We start from the raw sequence: 24,977 nt of genomic DNA on the forward strand, positions 1-24,977 counted from the left end.
AACCGTCGGAATCTCATGAAGCTCGCAGGAACTTTTCTCTCATGCTATTAAAAATAGAAAACTAAAGCTCTCTGCGTCCAGGATGCTTTCGAAGCATGGTGGTGAGACTCCAGGAGCCTGACTGGTGAACAATGTCTTAAGGGGCATGATAGGAGAAGATACGGGTACCAAAGCTGTAAATAAAGCTCAGAGATTAGTGTACAAAAAAAGCTCTCAAAGGATCTTATGTCACGTACAAGACCTTTTGATCTTTTGGCAACAGTAAGTCATTTGAGAAGTTCTTAAAGAAAACCTATGAGGAAAAGAGGAAATTAAACTAGTATTAGGTAACTGAGTCTGACTTTCTACTTCATACATCCAAGGCCCAGTAACTTGGGTGACTTGAATGAAAACCAACAACGTAGTCTGAGGTGTTTATAGCCTTTAATCTTAGCTGCACTGGATATTTTAACAGATCTTACCTAAAAAGCAGGTAAAAGGAAAGAACAAGCATGAGGCTACAATTAAGTTTTAAAAACAGACACACTGGCCACCACGGAGGGATGTTTGGTCCCTTTATTGCTTGGATGATGTGCTTGGTTTGTCTGCACTTAGATTTTAATCTCTCATAGTCAGTCATCATAGCTGAGGTTGGCACTGTTGAGAAACGAACACCAAGCCCTGCTGTGAGAGTGCCGGGACAGTTGTGAGTGTCACAAGCTGGTTTTCTCATTCTCATTGAGTATTTTCTAGCAACTTGCCTCGGCATTCCAGCACAGGCTCAAAGTACCCAAACGTGGAAGATTTTCACTTTTATGTACAACTAAGGACAATATTCAATTTTCTGGTTTTAAGACTATCATTTAGAAGAGGTCCTGACTTCATTTAAAAGAGGGTTAATGTACAATAAAAAGTCAAGTAAAATACTTACCTCAAGTTATTGGCACATGGTAAATATTATATTATACTTTCCAAGCCTTAGTTCTTAAGGAAATAACTACTTAGAAACTTGAGAACACAAAATAATTTTTCATAACCATATTAAATACTAATTTTTAGTATTATTCTTTATTAATTAAAACAAGACCCCAAATGAAAATGTTACAGGCATCCACAAGTAGCTCCTTTGCTTTATACACTACTGAATCCTAGAAAACATTTTTTCAATCCAGAACATAATTTCACAACCCCCACCCATACACACAATTCTCTGTCTTGATGAAACCACTGGCAGTCCTGGTGAAACCACCGGCCATCTCCTGTTTCCTTGGCAACCATACTATCCTTAGGTGGCCTGATGTCACTCTGGTTTAAGAGATATGAGGGGAATAGAACAGAAAGCAAGGATGTGGAATTTTCATTTCTGAGGATCCTTCTCTGATATGCTTTTCCATTTTAGAAATTTTGCAATAAAAAAACCTATACAATCCTTATTTGCCAGCCGGATCATGTCTTCTGCTGTGGCATCTCTAAGAGCATCCTGGTCAGGGTCCTGTAATGGCACAGCAGATGGATCGAATCGCTGCAGCTGTCTCAACTGTTCAAGTGATAAGCCAGCTCCCATCATCCCTTCTTCTCCAATCCGTGGCTCCTATTAGGAGAAAACCAGGTGGATGAATGCTGTCCCTGCCACATGTTAACAATTAAATTAAAAGATTAACTAAAAGCTGGGGGTGGTGGTGCATGACTATAAGCCCAGCACTCTGGAGGCTGAAGCAGGAGAACTACTGTGAGTTCAAGGCCAGCCTGGGCTAGATTGTAAGACCTTGTCTCAAAAATACAAAACAAAAACAAAAAAAAGAGACAAACTGAGTTAAACCTATCACATTGTCCAAAACAGAGAACAGTAAATGCTTTTACTTTGCGGAACGTACATGATGCTTTTGAGTGGTAGAACAGAAAAGCGGTACTATGTGTTCACGCAACGAAAGGAAGACCATTTACGTCCTGCATGCTTACCAGGTACTGGGTGACACTGTAAAAGGCCTGAACTCCAGTTAGAAACCCTGAACTGAAACTGCAGCTCCGTCAAATTTTTGCTGTGTGATCTTAAGTAGGTAACTCTATCTAAACCCAATTTTTCAGATCTATAAAACAGATAAAATGCTAAGTTCTGAACTAAAATAGAGAGATGGCATCACGCCTGGGATACACTGAGAATGCAGTAAATGGAACATTATTATCCATAAAGTAACAGATAAAAGTCAGCTTTACTTAGTTCTTTTCACACTTCTGAAAAAAGTTCTTCAAATATCAAAAATGCGTTTCTCTGACCCATCCAATTGGTTTTACATGTCCTTGGAGAACACGTATTAGTGAAGGATCAATAAATTAAGGCTATATCCATTAGCTTTGAGTTATATGGAATCCAAACAAATTCAGTGGTCCTTGCAAAGCACAAGTACAAAAGATCCATAACTAACTTGAGTCATCACTCACAGCCACACGTTTATGTATTAATAAAGATAAGTTTTCAGATATGTACTTAAGAACACAGATTGACATTTCAGTATGAATTCTAAGTGAATTCTGAAGTCTTCCCTTCATCTAGGCCTTCTGAGTCTAGAAACCATTTCTGGATTACTTATTTCTATGGCTTAAAATTGAATCATAAGTAGTCTTCAGAATCATAAAATGATTAGTGCCAAGTACAAGAAAGCTTAAAGCTTAGATTTTTATATAACAAATTATAAAAAAGCAATAATCCTCAATATTCCCCTTCTCCACAGCCCTTTTTGGTCTTTGGATATTCCAGTTAGTGAAGTATGTTTGGGCTTAGATGTGACCTGAGACAAAAATACTTGATATATATTGTTAGGAGAAAAATATGTGATTAGAAACGAGGAAAAACAACTTTGAAACCCAAATGCCAAGTCCCATGAAAGACAGCTATTAGTAGAATAAACACGTAACAAAAATCACCAAAGTTTTGTGTCATTTCAGCATAATGGCAAAACATAAGGGGAAAACAGTCTGTCGCCAACATGCAAATTCCCTGTGGCCATCTAAAAGTGATCTAAAAGGAGAAATGTTCTTGTTTACTAAGGTATTTGTTTCATAAGTTTTACTTCACATATTTCAGCATGTAACACCCAGCGCCTATCACCACACTTCCACTTCTGTGATTTGTCACTCTGCACAGAGAAAAACTGAAACCACTCTTACCTGGGGCTGAAGCTGGAGGCAAGGAAATGTGCTGAGGGCCCAGGCAACCTGCTCTTCATTTTCTGCCAGGGTGATAGTGCACGTGCTATAAACGAGCATGCCTCCTGGCTTCAGCAGCTGGGCTGCCTAGAGAGAACTAAGTCAGTCCTGTACACCACAAGGCCACGTAAGTGAAGGGACTTTACAGCATAAAGGGTGACACCTACAAGTAGCTGAGAAATAAAACAAAGAACGACATTCTCCATGGTAAGTAAGCAGAGCACAATCCTTGCATCCCAGATCAGCTGCATTTCCCGCCTTAGCGCTCTCGTGCTTCACTTGGACCAGGATTCTCAAACACCAGAGTTTCATCCACTCAGACAGCAACCTTATTTCAAAAATTGGGAAGTTCACATTGCTAGGCCACGCCTTCTTTCTGAATTCCACACTCATATCCAGCTGCCTCCTCAACACTTCATGTCCCAAAATGAGCCGCTGTCTGAAGCGGCTTCCGAAACCTATCGTGGAAGTCTTCCCATCCTTCCGAGGTGGGCAGCGCCAGCCCAGATTCTACTTCATGCCTCTCACACTCGCCACGCGTCCCCAAATCCTGTAGGTTCTCTCCCAGCCTCCACCAGTACTCTGGTGCAGCCCTCCTCATTTCTTAGAGGACTCACACAGTCTCCTACTTAGTTTATTGCTTCCCTCCTGTCTTCTGACCACTTATTCTCAATCCAAAGCCAGAGTGCAGTGCAGCGTCCCACTGGTCACCTTTTAGCCTGACACCCTTCCAGTGCCCTTCCACTGCCACCCAGCGTCAAAGCCAAAAGTCTTTAGAGAGGCTGCAAGTCCTCCGGAGGCCTGCCCGCTGGCTTCCTCTACAGTACCTCGTGTCCTGCTTTAGAGCCACTGGCCTCCGGCTGTCTCTGGAACTCGGCAAGGCTTGCCCCACCTCGGGATCTTTCGCCCGGCTGGAACTCTGGGACACTCCTTCTCCACACTGCGTACTCCTTTTGCAGGTCACCTTTGCTCCATGTCCCCTTACAGCAGCCTTCCTCCTGACCACCCTGTGTGACATCCCAAATACTACAGTCCAGCACTGCTACCGCACTTACCTTGCTTTGGTTCTCTCTGCAGGTTCCTAGCTCAGGGCCTGTCATAATCTGAACAACTCACTCACTTGTTCACTGTCCCCGACAACCCGAGATGGAAAACTCAGAAAACAGGGGTATGAATCGTTTGTTGACTTTTTTACTTCTGTGTTATTGACACCGATCATAGCGTGATGTCTTGCATACAGCAGGCGCTCGGTGTCAAGCAAATAAATCAGCAAATAAAGTGCTAAACTAGCATGAATTTGTCTCAAATACCTATATTTTATTTTTTAAATTTAGCATAAATGTTTGTGGTTTCTTCACACTAGAGAAATTTAAACTTTGTTATTATTTATTTGTATAAATTTGTTTATTAAATACTTTTCATTGATAGTCTTGTAACAACCATGAGGTAAGATTACTATTTGCAGTGCAGTTCCTATTAGGTTGAGTCCTTATGCTCATTTCTCTGAATTTGAAATCAGCATAACTAAAGTCACTTAGGTGAAGAAGCCATGGCTCAAATCAAGATGTGTCCAACTAAATAATGCACATTCCATTTCAATTTGTATTCATCCAGTGGCACACCTGCTATAGTCACGTTGTTTCTCACAGGTCAGATATTCCTTTTTATTGAAATCATAAATCTATCTCTAGAATCTTTTAAAATTTCCTTCTCTGCTATACCCTAAAAAAGAACAAAACCCAAGTCCCTTAAACTGGGATCTTAATTTCACTCTTAAATCCAGGTGGCTTGCAGGTATATGTAAAACTTCCTGTTTGCTGCCTGCTGTTCTAACTCTATGTATTTTCTGACTACTACAGAAAAAATGTTACACAATCCATAAGGAGTGGCTACTTTTGTGAACTTGGAAAGGAGAGATGCATAGAAATGTACCCAAGGACAACTTAAGAGACAAAATAATTACAGTACACCCATTGTTGTGTTCGTCTACGTATTTATAATTGAATGGCTAAGAAGAAATAATGAATTCATCTTTGATCAAAGGGTGTCTATACTCAGTGAAATCACAGAAATAGAGTGTTTTATCTGGGTTTTTTCTAACACACACTGGAAATCAGTTAATTGTCAAAGTTTTTATGGCCCTTTTACTGGATGCTGCTATTCACTACTGTAATCTTTTGCATCTCATTGACTTTCTACATTTAATGTCATCAGCTGACTCAGGAGCTCAATAAAAAACAATTCATTTTGCATCAATTCTTTATGTCAATTACTAACTGTGTGAACCATTCACTTTTTAAAAAACACAGACCACAATGTTTGAAATTCATTACATAATTCAAGAAGAAATTTCACCATCGTCTTGTATTTGAAAGGATACACTACTGGGTTCCACATACCTATAAGCCCATCACTCTGGGAGGCTGAGTTAGGAGATATGCAAATGCAAACCCAGCCTGCACAACTTAAGTCACTTAATGAGATCCTGTCTCAAAGTTACAAATTTACACAGTGCTGGGATGGAGCTCAGTGCAAAGGCCCTAGGTTTAAGCCTTAGTACTAAAAAGTAAGTAAAATACAAAAAGGGTGAGTTGACACAAAGGAAAACTCTCTGTATTTAAATTAGGCATTCTCAGTCTTTTGTGTGAAATAAAATATACATAACATAAAACATCATGTTAACCATTTTAAGTGTGTAATTCAAAAGGCATTAAGTGCATTGTGCAGCTATCACTTCTACATGTCTCCAGAACTGTTCGTCATCTCTAACAGAAACTCACCTCAGACAGAAACTCTGTAACCACACCAGGAACCCCCTAATCTCCATTCCCCATCCCTTACTCGCTAGTGACCTCTAGCTTACTTCCTATGAATTTGTCATTCTAGGGGCCTTATATAAGTGGAATCATAAAACATTTTTCCTTTTATGTCTGGCTTATTTGATGCTTCAACGTTCATCCACATTAGAGCCTATGTCAGAATTTCACCTCTTTTTAAGGGTGAATAATCTTCCATGTATGGATATGTTTATTCATTTCTCTGTTAATGGATTTGCGGGTTGTTTCCACCTTTTGGCTACTGTGAATAACACTACTCTGAACACTGCCCCCAGTGGCTTAAACTTCAAACTACCCAAGGTCAACATCCTTCACTGCAAAAGATCATCACATACCACAGAAAAGAGTTTTTGCTGTAGTGGCTGATATGACATCACTTCCTTCAAAGTCCAAGTACAAGCCATGTTTGGTCTCTGTCCCATTCCACTGCAGGGTGCATCAAGGAGAATTCGGTCAAAAGATTCTGGTGAGAATGGAGGTCCTTCTATACAGCGAATATAAAAATATTTGCTAATTGTCATATTGGTCTAGAACAGAAAACTCCAGATATAAGCAACAACCAGGATCTTAATGCTGTGGTTTAGGAGACCGTGTCTCAAACTCCATAGTAATAAAAAGGCTGTGGCTCTAATTCAGTGTGAAGGTTCTGGGTTCAATTCCCAGTACTACCAAAAGCAAACAAAACAAAACAAAACAAAAAAAAAACCCAAAACAATAGATCAAAGTATTGCTTTGGATAAAAAATAATGATTCCCTTGAGGCAGCCAGTAAAGCTAAGATTGACTTATGTTTAATATAGATTTGAGTTTGAACAAAAGTTTAAAAATGTGGAATTTGCTTGTTTGTTTTGAGACAAGGTCTTGCTATATAGCTCTGACTGGCCTTGACTCACTATGTAGCCCAGGCTGGCCTTAAACTCACAGCAATCCTCAGGAGTCAACCTGCTGAGTGCTGGGGTTACAGGCATGTGCCACCATGCCATCCATAAAAGTATGGGTATTACTGTTGGGTTTTTCCTTAATATAGAATAAACGTAGATGCAATCAAATGAGATCCTACACTCCCTACTTTAGAAACCATAGTTCATCAGAGCTAAGACTCAGAATTAATTCTAGTTATTTTAGGAATTGATTTCTCTTGGTAACTCCTACTGGGGACAGCTCCAGAAAATGAGTCTGTCAGGTAGTGGCTCTCACTCTATTGTTCCTTGGTCTCCTTGTTGCTGTCAGTATCACCCTGGTTGTGGACCACAGTGAGCCTGGATTCAGTCCTCCACAGAGCACCCTGTGCATTCACTGGAATAATTTTTGCAATTATTCTAATTGCAAATTAGTCTAATTCCTGATCTGGAGAACTCATGAAACAAAATGGTCTGTACATATCTTTATATGATCCCTACAAGTAAGACATTTTTATTTAAAGTTACTTGTTCCTATAGAACCTACAGCATCATTTCAAATTTCACCCTAATGTCATCTGCTTTTTTCTGATTTCAAAGCTATTAGATAAAAGCAATTATCTACCTCATCTCCCTCTGTAACCATCTTTGCTCTCTTATCTATTATTTTTGAAGAAATTCCTAAGAAATTATTTTTTGGACATATACTGGTAAAACCCACTAGAAATGCTACATCAATCTACCCTTAAATTTTATGTATACTTGTTTCTCCCAGTCTTCATTAAACGTGGTTTTGATTTATTGGTCATTTGTATTTTTGTCTGTATTTGGGCATATCCTCTGTCTGCCCTATTTGAGACTTATTATAAGAAAAGACACATCAAAGAGGGTAGGAGAAACACTTTTACATCACTTACATCACTTCTCCTTCGACCCCAGGCAACACAGAATAGAGAAAAATCCTCTGCTTGGGGGAAGGAAAGCAAAGTCATCAAGAGCATATTCTATTACCAGCCCCATCCTCATCAAACCAAGTACCAGGCAGCCATAGCCCCACCTTCCAGGCCAGTCTAAGTAGCCCCAGACCCTCAGCTTGCTCCAGCAGAGCAACAGGAACATCCTGAGCATCCAGGTTCTAGGCTGGCTGCGTGCAGCCAGGACCTAAGTCAAACCTTATGGACCTAGCCACCAGGCCAGTACCTGACTCTAAGCCAGACTCTAAGCCAGACTTTGTGGGTATTTTTAGACCAGGAATATGTACCTAGACTCTAAGCCAGACTTTGTGGATTTTTTTAAAACCAGGAATCAAACAGACTTTGTGGATTCTGACTCCTGGTTAGTACCTTTAGCACCAGACTCTAGCTTAGTCACTATGGTTTCAGGTACAAGAGCAGCACTTATGATCGCAGATGTCAGACTGATCCCCACAAATCCAGAGTCTATGTCTGTTCCTGTTCCAAGTTCACTTTAGTGGGCCCAGGTTCCAGGCCTGTTCCAGTGGACAAAAAATCCAGTCCTGCCCTATTAACCTCTGATGCTAGGGAGGACCCCACACACTGAGGCTCTAGGATAGTGATGGTGAACCTTATAGAAATCAAGTGTCCAAGCTGCAACCCAAAAATCAAATATTTGTGGCAAAGTCCCAACACTGCAATTAAACCCAAACACTGATGTTTCAGTTTAGAAAAAACAACTTACACACTTGGGTCGCACACTGAGAGAGGGTTCTGCATGCCTGCCATGGAACGCATGCCATAAGTTCCCCGTCAGTACTCTAGGACCACCAATGTCACTTGCAACTTCAGGCCAACCGTAGGGACCTGCCCAATGCCCTGACTAAAGCTGCAGGCCCAACCTACTGACAGATTAGCCCCATGTGGACTCAGGAACCAAGACTATCTTAGCCCCAGGCAATAGCCTGTACTCAAGCTCAGTCATCTAGTTCTACATCGTCTTCAGGGAAGCTTGTGTTGTTGTAGGTTCTAGAACAACTGCTGCACGACTGACCTGAAGGTCCACCACCGTGGGTCCAGTTTTTACATGGGCTGACCCAAAGTATCAGATCACCCTGTCCAGTGACTCCAGCAGCAAAACAGCTCACAGACAGTGTGATTTGAGTTTCTCAAAATGGACAGATGAGCTGGAAGGCTCATGCCTACATAAAGCCAGTTTGCAAAGACTGTAAATCCCTGCTTCTTGAAATATGCAAACACGAATCCATAGCCAGAAGGATTAAGAACAAATGGAGAAACATGGCACCAACAAAGGAACAAAGCAAAAAGTACCAGGAACTCACAACTCAAGGAATGCCTATCTATGAATTACTAGACAAAAAATTCAAACGATACCACAGAAGCAAAAGATTATAAAAAACTACTATGAACAATTATACAACAATGGACTCGGTAACCCAGAAGAAACAGATTCCTAGACTGAATCGTGAAGAAACCAAGGATCTAAATAAATAGACTCAATCTATAAAGAAAAACCTATGACTTGATTCCTTCACTAGTAGATGCTACTAATCATTTATAGAGAAAAACTAATACCAGTCATTCTGAAACTCTTCCAGAAAGCCGAAGAAGGAATTCTTCCAAATTTATTTTATGAGGCCAGCATTACCCCAATACAAAAGCCAGAATAGAAGAAAATTACTTCAATATCCTTCATAAACACAAAATCCTCAACAAAATATTCAAAAATTGAAAATACTCAAATATTCAAAAATATTCAAAATCCTGCCAAAGTCCTCAACAAAATATTCAAAAATTGAATCTAGAACATGACCAAATGACATTTACTCCAGGGATGCAAGCACAGTTCTATATACATCAGCAAAATAAATGTGACGTACTGCATTAACAGAGCAAAGGGCAAAAACAATTTGATTATCTCAATAGGGGCAGGAAAAGCACTGGATAAAACTCAAAGCCTTTTCATGATAAAAGTTTAGCAAATAAGCTATACAAGAAATATATCTGAGCACAGGAAGGCTGTAACAAGCCCATAGCATTAATAATAACAAAATGAATGGTAAAAACTTCAAAGCTTCTCTCTGAGATAGAGGGTAAACCAAGATGTCTACTCTCACTGCTTTTCAACACAGTACTGTAAGTACTAGAATGTTTAGGTGAGAGAAAGAAATGAAACCATCTGTCTGTTACTGACATGATCTTGTGTACGAAAAAACTTAAAAATTCCATGGGAAAATTATTAGGCCTAATAAAAAATTTTAGTAAAGTTTCTAGATACAAAATTAACATACAAAAATCAGCAGTGTTTCCACACATTAATATTTTCCACAAATATTAAGAAAATAATCTCATCTACAACACCAACAAAAAGAACGGTGCTAGAAAAACTGAGTATCTGCCTGTGGAAAATGAAGCAATCATTATCTCATGCCTTATATAAAAATAAACTCAAAATGGATTAAAGACCTGGAAAATGTAAAATACAATAGTAAGGAAAAAACACAGAGAAGGTTCACAGCACTACTCTAGACAATTATTTTTTAATATGACCCTGAAATTACAGCCAACAAAAGTAAAACTGATTTTTTTTTTTGTGGTTTTTTCGTTTTTATTGGTACCAGGGATCGAACTCACGACTGCCTGCTTGCAAGGTAGGCGCTTATGGCGCTGAGCTAAATCCCCAGCCCCTAGTAAAACTGATATTATGTGAAACTAAAAAGCTTCTGCACAGCAAAGTTAAGACTGCACAGTGGGAAGAAGTATTTTCAAAGTATACATCCAACAGGAGGCTACTACTCAAAACACTTAAAAAAATCAAATAACTGGAAAATAAGAAGACAATCCAATTAAAACATGGGAAAAGGACAAGAATATTTCCTCAAAAGAAGACAGTGACAAGTACAGTACATCAAAAGATGCTCATCACTAATTATGGAAATGCTAATCAAAACCATCACAGGATAACATGTTATGCATGATAAGATGGCTAAAAAACAACATAATGGTGACAGCTCAAGTGTTACTAGGATGCAAATTAGTTATATCATCATGGAAAATGGTATGGTTCCCCAAAAAACTAATAATAAACTGACCATATAATCCACCAGTGGGAATATATGCACAGAAATTAAAATCAGTATGCCAAAGAAATACCTGCATCCCCATGGTCCTTACAGCATTATTCACAATAGCCAAGATATGAAGTCAACTCAACTATCCGGCATAGATGAATGGTGTACACACACACACACACACACACACACACACACACACACAAAGTAGCCTTTTCGAAAGGATATTATGTTATTTGTGACAATATGGATGAATCTGGAGTTCCTTATGCTGAGTAAAATAAAGCAGCAACCAAAAACAAACAAATAGATAAACACTGTATGATCCCAGTTATATGCAGAATCTAAAACAGTCAACCTGACAGAAGCAGAGAGCAGCACAGGGTTACTAGAGATGGGGAGAACAGGCCAGGCATAGGGAGGTGCTGTCCAAAAGGTAGAGGTTTCCTGCTAGACAGGAAAAAACAAATTGTTGAAATCTGCTACATAGCATGGCAACTTCAGTTAATGGGAATTATGTATCTGAAGACTGCTTGGCGAAAATTTCAAATACCACAAAAAACAAATAATGGATGTGTTAATCAGCTTGTTTTGATCATGCCATGTTTATACATACTGTGTATCAAAACACTGCAGGGTAGGGGCTGGGGATTTAGCTCAGTGGCATAAGCGCCTGCCTTGCAAGCAGGTAGTTGTGAGTTCAATCCCCGGTACCGGTAAAATGGAAAAAGACAAAATAATAAAAAAAAAAAAAAAAAAAAAAAAAAGAACCCTGGGGTTGGTTATATTAAAAAAAAACAACAACAAAAAACAAAACAAAACAAAAAAAAAACACTGCAGGGTAATCCACAAATACACACAATGATGATTTGTCAGTTACACTAAATAAAAAAATAAAATTTAATTTACCTTGTGTGTCCTCAGTCATATCATGTTTAAGTGCCTTTGTTCCATCAAAGCAAAATGCTTTGATGGAATTCAGTCCTAACAACAAAGCATTCTGCTTTATTTTTTCCACTTTGTTGGGTATTTTATCCAGTGCTATTACTTCTCCCTAAAGAAAATAAAATTCACAAAACAAAGCATAAATCCAAAGCAGCGATGAAAATACAAAATTAGCTTGTGAAAAAATATGGTCCCATTTGTACTTTTAACACTGTATTCTTTAACAAACACACGGCAAATTTACACCAAATACTGAGGTCTTTCTTTTAAAAAGATACTCTTATCGGATAACTAATCTTATAACTATCTACTTTGAAACAAGGAATCAAAACTTCAAAGTGCTTGCAACCTACTCAAACTTAAAAAGCACTTGTAGTAGAATAAAAACTGGTGGTCAGCATAAAAGGATGATATATGTACACATACATATGAGGAACAAAAGCAAGAAAAAAGGAATCAATCCACATCTTATTTCACAATATTGTATTGTTGTATGTTTAAAATATCACATGAATGTCAACAATGCATGCCTGTATGGTGGTGGTGCTTTGGATTTATGCTTTGTTTTGTAAATTTTATTTTCTTTAGGGAGAAGTAATAGCACTGGATAAAATACTCAACAAAATGGAAAAAATAAAAGTTGCCAGCATAAAAGGATGTGGAGACAAACACCATGGCACTGTGGGTTCTCCTAAGTGGTGTTGTTTGGAGCTATTGGTTGTCTTAGAGGAGCTTCTCATGGCCAGCTTCCCTGATACGAATTTGGCCATTACCATTGGAGGAGCTCAGGACCTTGTCGTTCAGAGTGGCTGCTGTTCACTTTGGGAGAACTCTGGTCCTTATGTTAACATCACTTCCTGACTACAGAGGGGAAGAAGAGCGCTGTTTAATCTCTAGAAGTTTATCACACTGGCATCCTGATATGAATTCAGACCTTACTGGGGCTGAGGATGGCTGTGGTACTTTTGGTGGGGGAGCGCTGGTCTGTAATTTGAGCGTTGCTTCTTGGCTCCAGTGTAGGAGCCAATCCACTGGCACAGATTCTTTACTCCACTGGCATAGATATTTTATCCTCTACCACTGACCTTTGGGCCTTACCAGTGCAGATCCATAAAACAGACTTACGGGAGTCACTGTTATGGACTCTATAGACCTCCGTGAGACTCGTGGGAGGCACTGCCATGGGCTCTAGGGCTTCAGCTGGACTCACACAGGGTACTGCTATAGGATTCAGGCCCACAGCTGGACTCCTTGGGTCTCAATGTGTGGACAGATTTCCTGCACTTCTTGTATTTGACTCTAGGTGACCATCATAAAATAATACTATCAGTGATGTGTACTCAGTGTCTTGTTCTCCCTGCGGCCCCTAACTACAACACTACCCACTGAAAGCAAATATTAAAATCACTTATTTGATGTGACTGTTCACCTATAGAAGTGCATGAACTAATGCTATGAGACATCTGAGCTAAAATGCCTTTATAGGTAAATGAATGAATGCCACTTACAAAATCAGCCCTCTATAATATTTTGAGCTATTCACATAAAATTTCTGTGAGTTCTAGCAATTAAAGCCAGAAAATCAGAAGCCAAAAAGCTCTGCATCACAGCAAAACAACCTGGAACAGTATTAAAAATATTTCAAAAATCCTCATATATGGTAACACATCAGTTAAGTCAAAGTCAATAAAAATGAGAGACCACCACCATATAGGCATGCATTGTTGACATTCACGTGATATTTTAAACATACAATGATACAATATTATGAAATAAGATGGTGGATTGATTCCTTTTTTCTTGCTTTTGTTGCTCGTATGTATGTGTACACATATATCATCCTTATATGATATGTACATCAAATTCTCTGCTTCACAAGAGAAAGAAATTTATAGTATAGACAACAATAAAGAATATTTGCTGATAATGCTCCCACACTGTGACAGACACTTACTGGGGCTCAGCCTTGTCATTTGCTTGGCCCTGGGGGCCATGGTAAATGTGGTGAAGCAGAGTGCTCAACTCTGCTCTCTGCCATCACCAGGCCCCAGCTACTACCCTTTGTGGGCTCACTCTCTTGTCCTTGCAGAAAAAGTACAGACCAGAAAGGCAGGGCAGCACCACAGCTGTCTCACCTGAAGTCACTTTAGAGAACTGAAAACCATACAAACTGAAAACCATACAAGTGAATGACTCAACCCTAAATTACCAGAACCACCTAACCAAGCTGGAGCTGACCAGGAGCCCCGAAGGTATCAGCTGAATCATGCAGACTCCTGAGCCCAACAATCACTTATGTGTATGCTACTAAGTTTATATTTTTTTACATTGCATTTTAAAGTCAACTAACTAGTTGAAAACACCTCTTACTAGAGAGAATAAAAGGACTTCAAGGAACTACACCATACGGGGCATTACTATCACTATCTCAAAGCATATCAATCTACATTTAAGCTTCCATATAGATTTAAAAAAGGATTTGTATTAAACACAACTCCATAAAATGAACCTTTGTATTTCATTTTAAGCACTACAAGCATTTAAGGCATTTTTCCATCAAGGTTTTCCTGCTACTAAATTCTTGAAGTATATTTTTTCTGTATTTCTCACTATGTAATATCATGCATATTGATTCCTCAAAATTTAAACAGGTATCTTTTTCTATTGGAGAGATTCCTTAAAACTGAAGCTACTTGTTGAGGTTGTATCAGGGACACCCCAAATTATATAGTACATATATACATAGTGAATGTGTGTGTAATGCAAAGATAGTACTCCTGGGCCTTCAATTTACTTACTTAAAATATGAATATATATATATATATATATATATATATATATATATAAAACATAATATATAGATATGTAAAAATACATAATGTATAGACATATAAATATATATAAATAATATATATATTTTTTATCCCCTTGGCTTATAATACTGTATTTTCAGAAATTCTAACAGAGTTAAAGTTACACACTAAAGTGTAATGGGAATTTTCATCAAAATTCTTTGGATAATTAATATACGAATGGAGTATAGCTCAGTGGCATGGCACCTGCGGGGAAAGTACAAGGTCTTGAGTTCAGTTCTTGGTTCAAAAAAAAATTAATACATTAATAAAAGGAAATATATAGCTTCAACCTAATGGTAGATATTTCTACTTTTTTCAATGAACTATTGCTTGCAAGTCCCTTGAGACTGTTAAGAATTATCAAATGTAGATGAAAAATGAGTTTATCACTTTGGAAAGTGAGAGTATCTTCTATCAAGTAAATCAGCTAGAGCAAAGGGGCTTTTGTAAGTCTGACGTAGGTAAGTTTTTTACGTCAGTTACATACTTTCTTATATATACACTAGTACTACAATCATAACATCTTTTTCGACCATTCCTCAGACAGTTTCCAGGTAATCAGACTCTTCTGTTTCCCTCCTACACTGCCAGCCATTCCTTATATCTCCAACTTATGAATGCTGGTATTCACTATTCACATGGCTCACTGTTCGGAACCTTTCTCTTCTCCATCAGCCTGTCCGTATGTTGATGGTTCCCAAATTTTTATGTGCAAAGCAGACCTCTCCCCTAGACTCTGGTCTCACAGTTTACTGCCTGCTCATCTCAGACTGAACCCAGAGCCAAGCACACGCTAGGTAAGTACACTACCACTGAGCCACACTCTCAACCCTCCAATGATTTCTGAACATAGATAAATCCAGCCTATAAAAAAAAAGGAAACAGCTTAGCAAATACACACGCAAACAAAGTAAAACTGAAATCAAAGTTATCAAAAGCCAGGCTTACTTAAATTCTGTGCTCATGAAACAGGCTTTAAAATTAAACCAGATCATACAGTTTATAAGATCCTTAAGACACACCTGTGTATATATTAGCTCCATATGTGTATAATTACCTAGGCTACCTATGGAGTTCAAAACCAGCCTGAACTACAGAAGATGCTGTATAAAAACAAACAAACAAACAAAAAAGAAGTGTCAGGACAGTCTTAATAAGTGACAATTATCTTTTCTTTTTTTTTTTTTTTGTAACAAGGTCTCACTGTGTAGGCTGGTTTAGCCTTTGAGTTTGTACCAGTCTGGCCTTGAATTCACAGTCATCCACTTGCTTCAGCCTCCTGAGTCTGCGATTACAGCAGTGTGCCACCATACCCAGGTATAAGTGGCAGCTGTCTACTGACCTTAAGCTACAGTGCCTGCCATAACCCAACAGTCCTCACTCCGGCTGAACAGGAAGTAAATTGGATTATGGTATCAGTGTGATCCCAAGTCACACACAGTCCCATCTTCACCACTGAAATCTGTAGCATGTTGACGACTTTTCTTGGTAGACAGACTCACCTGATCGTGCATCAGTGCTGCAATATGTGTTGCTTTACCTCCAGGTGCTGCACACAAATCTAGAACCCTCTCTCTGGGCTCAGGATGTAGAACATGAGCTACTACAGCAGTTGGTAAATTCTATAAGAAAAATGATGCAAGTACTGTTCAATGACTCTAATCAATTCTAATTTCAGAATTAGAGAGTGCAAAGGAAACTTTCAAGATAATTCAGCACAGTATCCTCAAATTTGGTAACAACAGTTTTTACAAACATACTAAGTCAAGAAAGTTGCAGTTTCCTAGAGTATACTATGATCTCATGAGAATTGCATAACATATCCATACAGGAAAACAGGGTCCAGGGGTTTAGCTCAGCTGCCTAAGTGCCTGCCTGGCAAGCACGAGATCCTGAGTTTGATGACCAATAACAAAAAGAAAAAAGAAAGAAAACACAGGACACATTTTCTACTCCATTCATTCAATTGTCAATTGATGGCAGTTTTCTACAAATAAATTGCTATCATCCTCTAAAGTAGTTCTCAATCCTGGATACACAATAAAGTCACTTGGTGAGCTTAGGAAAAAATCTGGTCCCCATACAGAAAAGTTAGATGAGGATTTCCAACGATGGGGTTGATAGTGGTGCTTCAAAAATCTTCCCCAGCGATTCTAACATGCATCTAGCTGTGCAGTAAGGCTAGCCAGTGCATCTCCAACTTAGCTATAAAACCACCCAGTGAAGCTTCTCAGTGTTCCAACTCAGGCCTGAACCAGGAATAACTGAAACACTTCAGATGCTAGGGCCCAGATAGCAGAATTTATTTACTGCTCCCTGGTGGTCCACCTTTCTCTGACCCTTTAATCAAATGTTTGCAAGAAAACAGGCAGTCAGAGTTCAGTTTGAGGCATTATTTTTCTTTCCTCCAGTTAAACTAGAATATGATGACAGAGTATGTGTTCAGCCAGAAATAACCTATACATCTGAGAAACTGGATTGTAAGAAAAAGTTCTAAGGACAGTCACGGTATAAATTTCTGGACTTTGTGGTCCCTGCACTTCTTGGAAGAGCAAATCATGCCCCTTGCAAATTACCCCTCTGACTCCTGTTACACCTGCTGTTCCCAGTCACATCCTTAGGGCACTGGGCCCTGGTAACGTTGTGGTGACCCTTTGACCAGGTGGTCTCATTTACTTGTATTTTCTATTGGGGCTTTTGACTGCACTGAGAGATTTAGGTTGCTGTGCTGGTTCCAACCAGGTGCACAAACTCCTCCTCCAGACAAGAGGGTGGAGATCCACAACTGATGGAAAGGAAGCTGCATTAATTACCACATTCTAGCCACTGCCCAAATTCTACACAGAACCAGAAAACCTGACCCGGCCTCACTGTCATCGACATATCTGGGCAGTGCCCATTCTCGGTCTTTGAGGGTGTATTTATTACCTGACCTGTAACACTGAGCCTGTAGAGTGCACTGTACTTGTGTCTGAGTAAACATGCTTGCTACAAACTACTCCCTTTTGACTGTGTCTCATTTTGTGCACTCCCTGCCCACCTCAGGGAGGACTCAAGAGCCCACCGACCACAGGACTGAAAGCACTCCAGAGTAATTTCAGTGACCAAACAAGAGCTATGAATTCTTCAAGGTGTAACTTCCTTTTCACAAGTTCACTGGTAACTGAACATTCAAGAAACTCATCAGTTTTCTGAAGCTATAGGCCAGTTCAGGCAGCCAGGGGAAAGGAAGAGATAGGGAGGGAGGAAAAGGAATTATCAGTGTTATGTAAGTGTACCAACTCCACACAAGGAATGTAAACACTACACACTGCAAACAGGTAGTAATGAAAAGTAAAGTATACATGCAAACACCAAATTTAAAAAACAATAGCACAGATTACTAGAGAATTTCATCTTGCATGAAGATGCAGTTTATGATTGAACTTTTTAAAATAAATTTTAAAAACACTTTGAAAACCCCAAGGACAGCTGAGCTTGCTAACACATGCTTGTAACCCCAACACTCTGGAAGCCTGAGGCAGGAGGATCTAAAAGTTCACGTCCCGCAGAGGCAAATGGTAACTTAGCAAGACCCTGTCTCAAAATATAAAAGGGAAGGCAGGTGTGTTTGCACACACCTGGAATCCAAGTACTTGAGAGGCTGAGGCAAGAGGATCAGCCAAGTTCAACAACAGCCTGGGTTCCATAGTGAATTCAAGGCCAGCATGAACTACAAAGCAAGACCTTGTCTCCAAAAACCAAGTAACAATAAAATAAAAACAATCGAGATAAAGGAAAGTAAAAAAGGGCTGGGGATATAGCTCCGTGCAAAGGTCCAGTGGTCCATCTCTGTTAGTTGGGTTGGGTGTGGTTAGATGGGACAGGGTGGAACAGAATCAAAGTAAAATAGCATCACAGATTTTCCTACTGGCCAGATTTTACACAGCAAACAGGAAAGAAAGCAGCAAACGAGAATATCACTTTGACTTCAGTTGCAACTTCTGTCCCAAGGAACCAAGTGTTTCAATGTATGCACAGCCCCACTTCCTCTCCAGCTCTTCAGTGAGCTGGGGTAGGGGTAATTTTCCTTCTTAATGACAAAATCCAGAAGCACAGGAGTTAAATGGCTGTTCCAGGAACATTATGAGCAAAACTACGAAAAGGAAACGGTCTCTAGTCTGGAGGTCTCTACCGTGCCAACAGCTGAGTTTTGAGGCCTAGGGTGAGGGAAGGCCTTATTGCTACTAGCAGCTGGATCAACAGCCCTAGTTTTCTTATTTGTATGGGAGATAAACCCATCAACTCTCTGGGGAATGTGGAGTGGTGAAAGCCAGGGAATCCTTCTTCACTGGCTCTGTTGGTAACACACATTTGCACAGCCTGGCAGTCCCCAGTGTTTACGTGTTTCCAGCGAAATCTGTTCTGTTAAAGACTACTGGATCATTTTAAAATCAGAGGGTACTGGAAAGTATATCAGTTAAGAATATTTTTATCTTGAAATTTGTCTTAAAAACTACCAATTATTTCGTATTGTTCCATCTCCAATAGGAAGCAGGTAAAAGTAGTAAGTCTAAGCTATGTACAGGGCTCATCAAGCTAGTATCATACTAATAAACACTCACTGCCAAAATACACCACCTCTATACAAATCCTACTGTTTTTAAAATTCAGAACCAGAAAGTAGACAGATGGTTTTATTCACTTACTCCTTTAATTTAAAGAATGCCTGCTATTGCACACACCAGACACCAGCCTGTGCACCACAGTTAAAAAGAGCTTGCCCCTTCCAGGAAGGAAGTAGAGATTTCATCTCCTGTCCTGCACTCCTGTCCTTTTTATTATAAAAACTGTAACATGATATCTTCTTGTACATACCATAAATTACAAGAAATTTAATCCCAAAAGTAGCACAAAGCCCTTACAACTTAAAAGCATCAGACCTTAATAATTGATAAGTGACACATGAGACAAAAATTCCTTAATTACAAAGCCATGATATGTAGCGTTTTTATACTTTAAGGATCTAAGTGTACATAATGTACATTTATACAAATTAGCAGTCTTAGATCATGTAACAGATGAATGAACATAACAGTTAAGTTTTTACTTTTTGCTCTGTAGAAATAGTGTTTACTTTTAAATACATTTCCACTGATTCAGTATTCAAAGTGGGGTCCGTAAACCAAGGAGATCCAAAATCCTGGGAACTTGTCAGAAATATAACATTTCACAATTCACCCAGACATACAGTCAGAATCTGCATTTTAACAAACTTTACTAGATTTGTATTACATTTTCACAAAACAGTTTAGGAATATTGTTGTATATGATATGGATTAAAACTAAATTGACAATAAGCCAAAGCTGAGACACTTTGAGCATTTAATAATTATAAAGACAATAATGAATTATAGACTATGTAAAAATAAAAATTTGTCAGTATATACTGTTAGTAAATAATAGGGTGTGAGGGACCTCATATTAAAATGTTGGCTGTTAAATATAGAGGTGCTATGGCTTATATCTAGATGTCTTCCTCAATCTCTTGTGAACATAGCAGAGAGCATTTTGGAGGCGGCTGAATGTAGGATGTGTGCTGCTGGGATCAAGAATGTGGTGTTGGGATTGATTCAGGTTGCAATGCTAGGATTGAGGTTGGGCAGCCTGGACAGGATATAAAAGACAGGACTGCTGTGGTCATTTGCCGCTTGCTGCTTCTGCCTGCCATGAACCGTTTTTCCTCTGCAATGTACCTCTGCAAAGTCACCCTGCCTTGGAGTTGGTCGATTATGAATTGAAACCTCTACAAACTGAGCTAAAATAAACCTTTCCTCCTTTAACTTTGGGTGTCAGGTATTTTGTCTCAGCAACAAGAAAACTAAGACAGAATTGTAGGCTGAAGTTGGAAAAGACATCTTGTAGTCATGACTAGCTCAGGCAATAATTATAGGTGGATGCTAAATCTCAGAGGAAATTTTAATGAGCAGTGTATTCAGATAATTTTTAGTCTCCCCACAGACTATTAGTTGCACAGGGAAAAAGTGATTTTATGTTTTTATGAAAAATGAGATGTTAAAAAGGTGACCAAAATGAACAAGGCCAATGAGAAACACACAGATGTGATGCAGACGTGATGCCCTCAGTCTGATACATCTGTGAACTTTTGTGCGACACATGACAGACATCCTACAGCATCAATAAGTAAGGGAAAGAAAAGCAAAATAAGAAAGCTAAGGATTCTGCCTCCTTCTTATATAATGGAATTCCAATTTTAAAAAAGCACAGTCTATTGCAATAGTGGAAGCACATCAGGGAAAATGTTATTTCCCAAAGTACAACAATTAGACAACTGAAGACAAACTGAAAACAGAAAAGCCAAATAAGAAATAAAAGTTGACTATAGACAAGTGAGAATTTGCTACAATTAAGGGAATAAATAAAGTTTAAATTGTATAAAGCTTGAAGTTTAGTGTAAATCCAATGCAATTGTTGGTTACTATTTGGGGAAATCTAAAGGTTATTTCCTTTTAGGGTGGTTCACAAACTTGGATTTAATCACATTACATTTATGAAGTTCAAAATATACAAACAAATGAAAAGCAGATTTCCAGCATTCATCTCAGACCTAGTGAAGCTCCTAAATTTCCAGGGAACCCCCCATTGCCCAGCTATGGCAAGGCACTTCATCTCCATGGCAGATCAGAGTCGTTCATGTCACCAGGGAATCTGCTCCTGTTTTGCAGCCCTTCCCAGGGTTATGTGTGGGGCACTGACATCAGTCAGGAACACATGCTCCAGGGCAGAAAGATCTAGGTTCACATTTTGACTTTGCTGATTTCTACGGATGTGGTATTCAATAAACCACTCGTTTATCACTTGAAAAATACTAACTGCCTACTGTGTGCTACGCACTTCATTTCTTTAAGCCCCAATTTCCTTATCGGTGAGAGTAGAAGTCTGTGGGAGTGCATGAAATAGTGAGTGTAAAACACACTAAGTAAGTGTTAGCTACTACTGCCATTATCATCTTTAGTAAGTTTCTTTTTTTTTTGTCTTTTTTTTTTTTCTTTTTTATTGGTACCGGGGATCGAACTCAGGACCACACACTTGCAAGGCAGGCACTTATGCCACTGAGCTAAATTCCCAGCCCTATCTTTAGTAAGTTTCACTGGTCAGCGACTGGACATCTGGATAGATTACATAAACAGTTCCTGCAAAAGAAGGGACAAAAGTTCAGCTCCACTCTCGAATACAAAAGTTTTACTCCAACGGTAAAGTCTTATGTCATTTTTATAGAATGGCAAAGAATACTACTATTATTATTAATTTTGGGGGCCTTTTTGTAAGGCAAGGTTTCACTACATAGTTCAGGCTGGCCTTGAACTCACTTTGTAGCCCAAGCTGGACTTGAATTTACGGCAATCCTCCTGCCACAGACTCCTAAGTGCTGGGATTATACGTATGCGCTGCCATGTTGCCTGGCTGCAAAGTACATTAGTATATTATTAGTCACAGTATGTCTCACACTGTGTACTTCATGAGGTCCTCATTAAGCTGATTTTAAAATGAAGAGCTGTGCTGATCTTACTATAGGTTGCAGGGTATCTAAAGAAAAAAATTGCACAGTACTATATTTTTTATTTTCCAAACTAAATATAGAATAAGCAGATATGTGGTCTTTTATTTTGCAACAGGGAAAAACAATATTGCAATCACTGTTGCTAGTGAGCAGTATAGATTTCGCTAACAATGATTCAGGCTATGTCATCAAATGATCACAAGTGCTTAAGAACAGATTATACAACAAGTAAAAAGCTAAAGCTAAGCAAACAACACACCAAAGATGAGTCCTAAGAAATTATGTATTTGGTTATATCACTAATTATACAATTAGGTGACAATACATAGAGTATTTTCCATTTTTCACCCCAGAAAGAATCGCTACTTGGTAAAATCTCTTTTGGTTTAATACTGGAAAAGAAAGTACATGCACCTGGTCTGTGCTGAGACTACCAATTCCTAGCAATATGCCTGAGGCAGGAGGTAAAAAGAAGTCAGGGCACAGAACATGAAGACTTAGTCAGGGCTTACGTGAGCTGATAACCCAAGGGCTCAAACTTACCTGAACTGGGAGGGCCTAATGCAATACAAAGGGCAGAGCAAATGTAACTAATCACACTACAAGGAGCCTTAGAAGGCTGAACAGACAACACAGCCTGCTTCCTGGGCATCAAAGGGCTGGCAACCACCAGCGGCATCCCTGCATCCTGTCACATTCACCTGAACCAAAAAGCTGTATAAAAGACCCTGCACTTAAGCACTTACAGTTTTTCTACCTTGATGAACCCCCTCCCGGACACTGGGGTGGGAGCTTTCTTCTAATTCTTCCCAACTAATAAATAAGCACTCAGTCATTCCCTGCTCCTTGCAGTTTTGTTGGCACCAATATTCTTTGCCCCAATACAAGGACAGAGAACATGGCACGGGGCAGGAAGTGGTTGTATGACCTTAGACAACAACCCACTAGATCTGATCTCAGTACTGTCAGCAAACAAGAAGGTGGATTTCTCTCAGAAGACAGATCTCTGGTTGTGAGGAAGTAGCGAAAGCTGAGGGAGCAACTGAGCAGCCCTGGCCAGGATGACGCCTTGGTGAGTACCCAAAGGCTCCTCCAGCGGCCCAACACAGACCCTGTAGAAAGATACCCACTTGCCCACTGTCCTGACCTGCACTCCTCAGTGCGGTGAGGTAAAGTTCTCTCAGTGATCTCCCAGAGCGACCTGACACTGGTAAGAGTCTTCTCTTAAGCCTCACTGGCTTGGCCCTCTCTTAAGCTAGTAGGATAGATCTCCTCTTGTGCTATGTCTTGATTGGATTTGCTAAAGTGGCCTATGCGTAGGCTTTCTTTGGATTGAGAGATGGTCCTAACTTCTGTGGGACTTGCTGTATAGATTCAGTCCTGCTACAAAAAGACAAAGCTTCAAATCTGGTTTTTAAAGAAGTGATAGTAAACAAATACCCCATCTCATAATCTATGGCTCTTTTTTGTGATAAGGTACATGCTATACAAAAATGAAAGTTTAGATATATAGTACTTGTTTAAAAAATAGCCCATGGTTCATAACTAATAGTATCAACACAATTGCTGTGCTAAAATGTATCTTCCTTGTGATTTCAAACTTCCTATAAACACATTATGCCAACTATCTACAACTATTTGATAAAATTTTGACTTCTAAGACAATCATGGTTGCTCTCACTTCAATACTGCTGCAACTGACTTCCTAGGTATTCAACAAAGGCTCTGAGACCAAAGCTAATTATGTAACTGCATTAAAAATAACCATTTTGGTTCTGGTCTTACAAGGTCAGCAAGGACATGAGACATGAGGGACCTCTTTGTAAGCGTTTGCCTGGCAAAAGCAAAGTGGTGAATTCAATCCCCAATACAAAAAAAAAAAAAAACCTCATGCTAGAGGGAGGATCATAAAGAGAAACATTCTTTCAAGGAGAGTCCTGTGGTCTAGCACAGGCCATAACTCATCCTGGCAGATGACACTGGCAGAGGAGCTAAGAGGCTCTGCATGTGATTCCAAAAGTAACTCCTGTCGTGTCTTAATTGACCTTTATATATGCCATAGGGTAATTCTAATTAATATGGGTATCACTTAAACGCAGTCTTAAACACACAGCCAGAAAATAGAACCAAACCATGTAAAAATATTAATAATAATTCAGGGTAAATATACAAGGGGTTCCAGGTCCTATATACTGGCCCCTGCTGACAGTTGTCCAACTATACCTATATCTTGTCACTATTATGGTTCAATAAGGCTAAGAATCCACAATAATAGCTCCACAAATTCAGTAAAAATCTTTTACCTACTTAGCTAAGCTAAGGGCCTTAGCTTAGCTAAGGGGCCTTCTATAGCCTTGCATCTAAAAACTTACATGCTTATATAAAACTTACTATCTTTAAATGAGCCACACCAAATAAAGAAGAAATGTTGCTTTTATGCCAGTCAGTTTGACACAACAAGAGATATAACATAAAAACTAGCCAACTGTGCTTGCAAAGATCCACCAATATTGTCTAAGTCATAGAGATCATGGTCAGGGATCTAAAATTTGACATTCTGACTCCCCTAACAGGACCAACATTAATGCTCCTTGTAGCCTTGACATTTAGACCATCTTTTCTCAACTGCTTAATCAAATTTGTTTCTTCTCCC

The 24,977-nt window shown here is 39.2% G+C and overlaps 1 pseudogene; it reads right to left on the bottom strand.

Moving 5' to 3' along the window:
- Positions 1-1,020: 1,020 nt before the first annotated feature.
- The window catches only part of LOC134470341 (tRNA (cytosine(72)-C(5))-methyltransferase NSUN6-like), a 47,017-nt pseudogene continuing 23,060 nt past the window's right edge, over positions 1,021-24,977 (bottom strand).

Source organism: Cavia porcellus, unplaced genomic scaffold (assembly GCF_034190915.1).
Source record: "Cavia porcellus strain 051 isolate PalLab524CR breed Dunkin Hartley unplaced genomic scaffold, mCavPor4.1 scaffold_27, whole genome shotgun sequence".
Classification (NCBI taxonomy): Eukaryota; Metazoa; Chordata; class Mammalia; order Rodentia; family Caviidae; genus Cavia; species Cavia porcellus.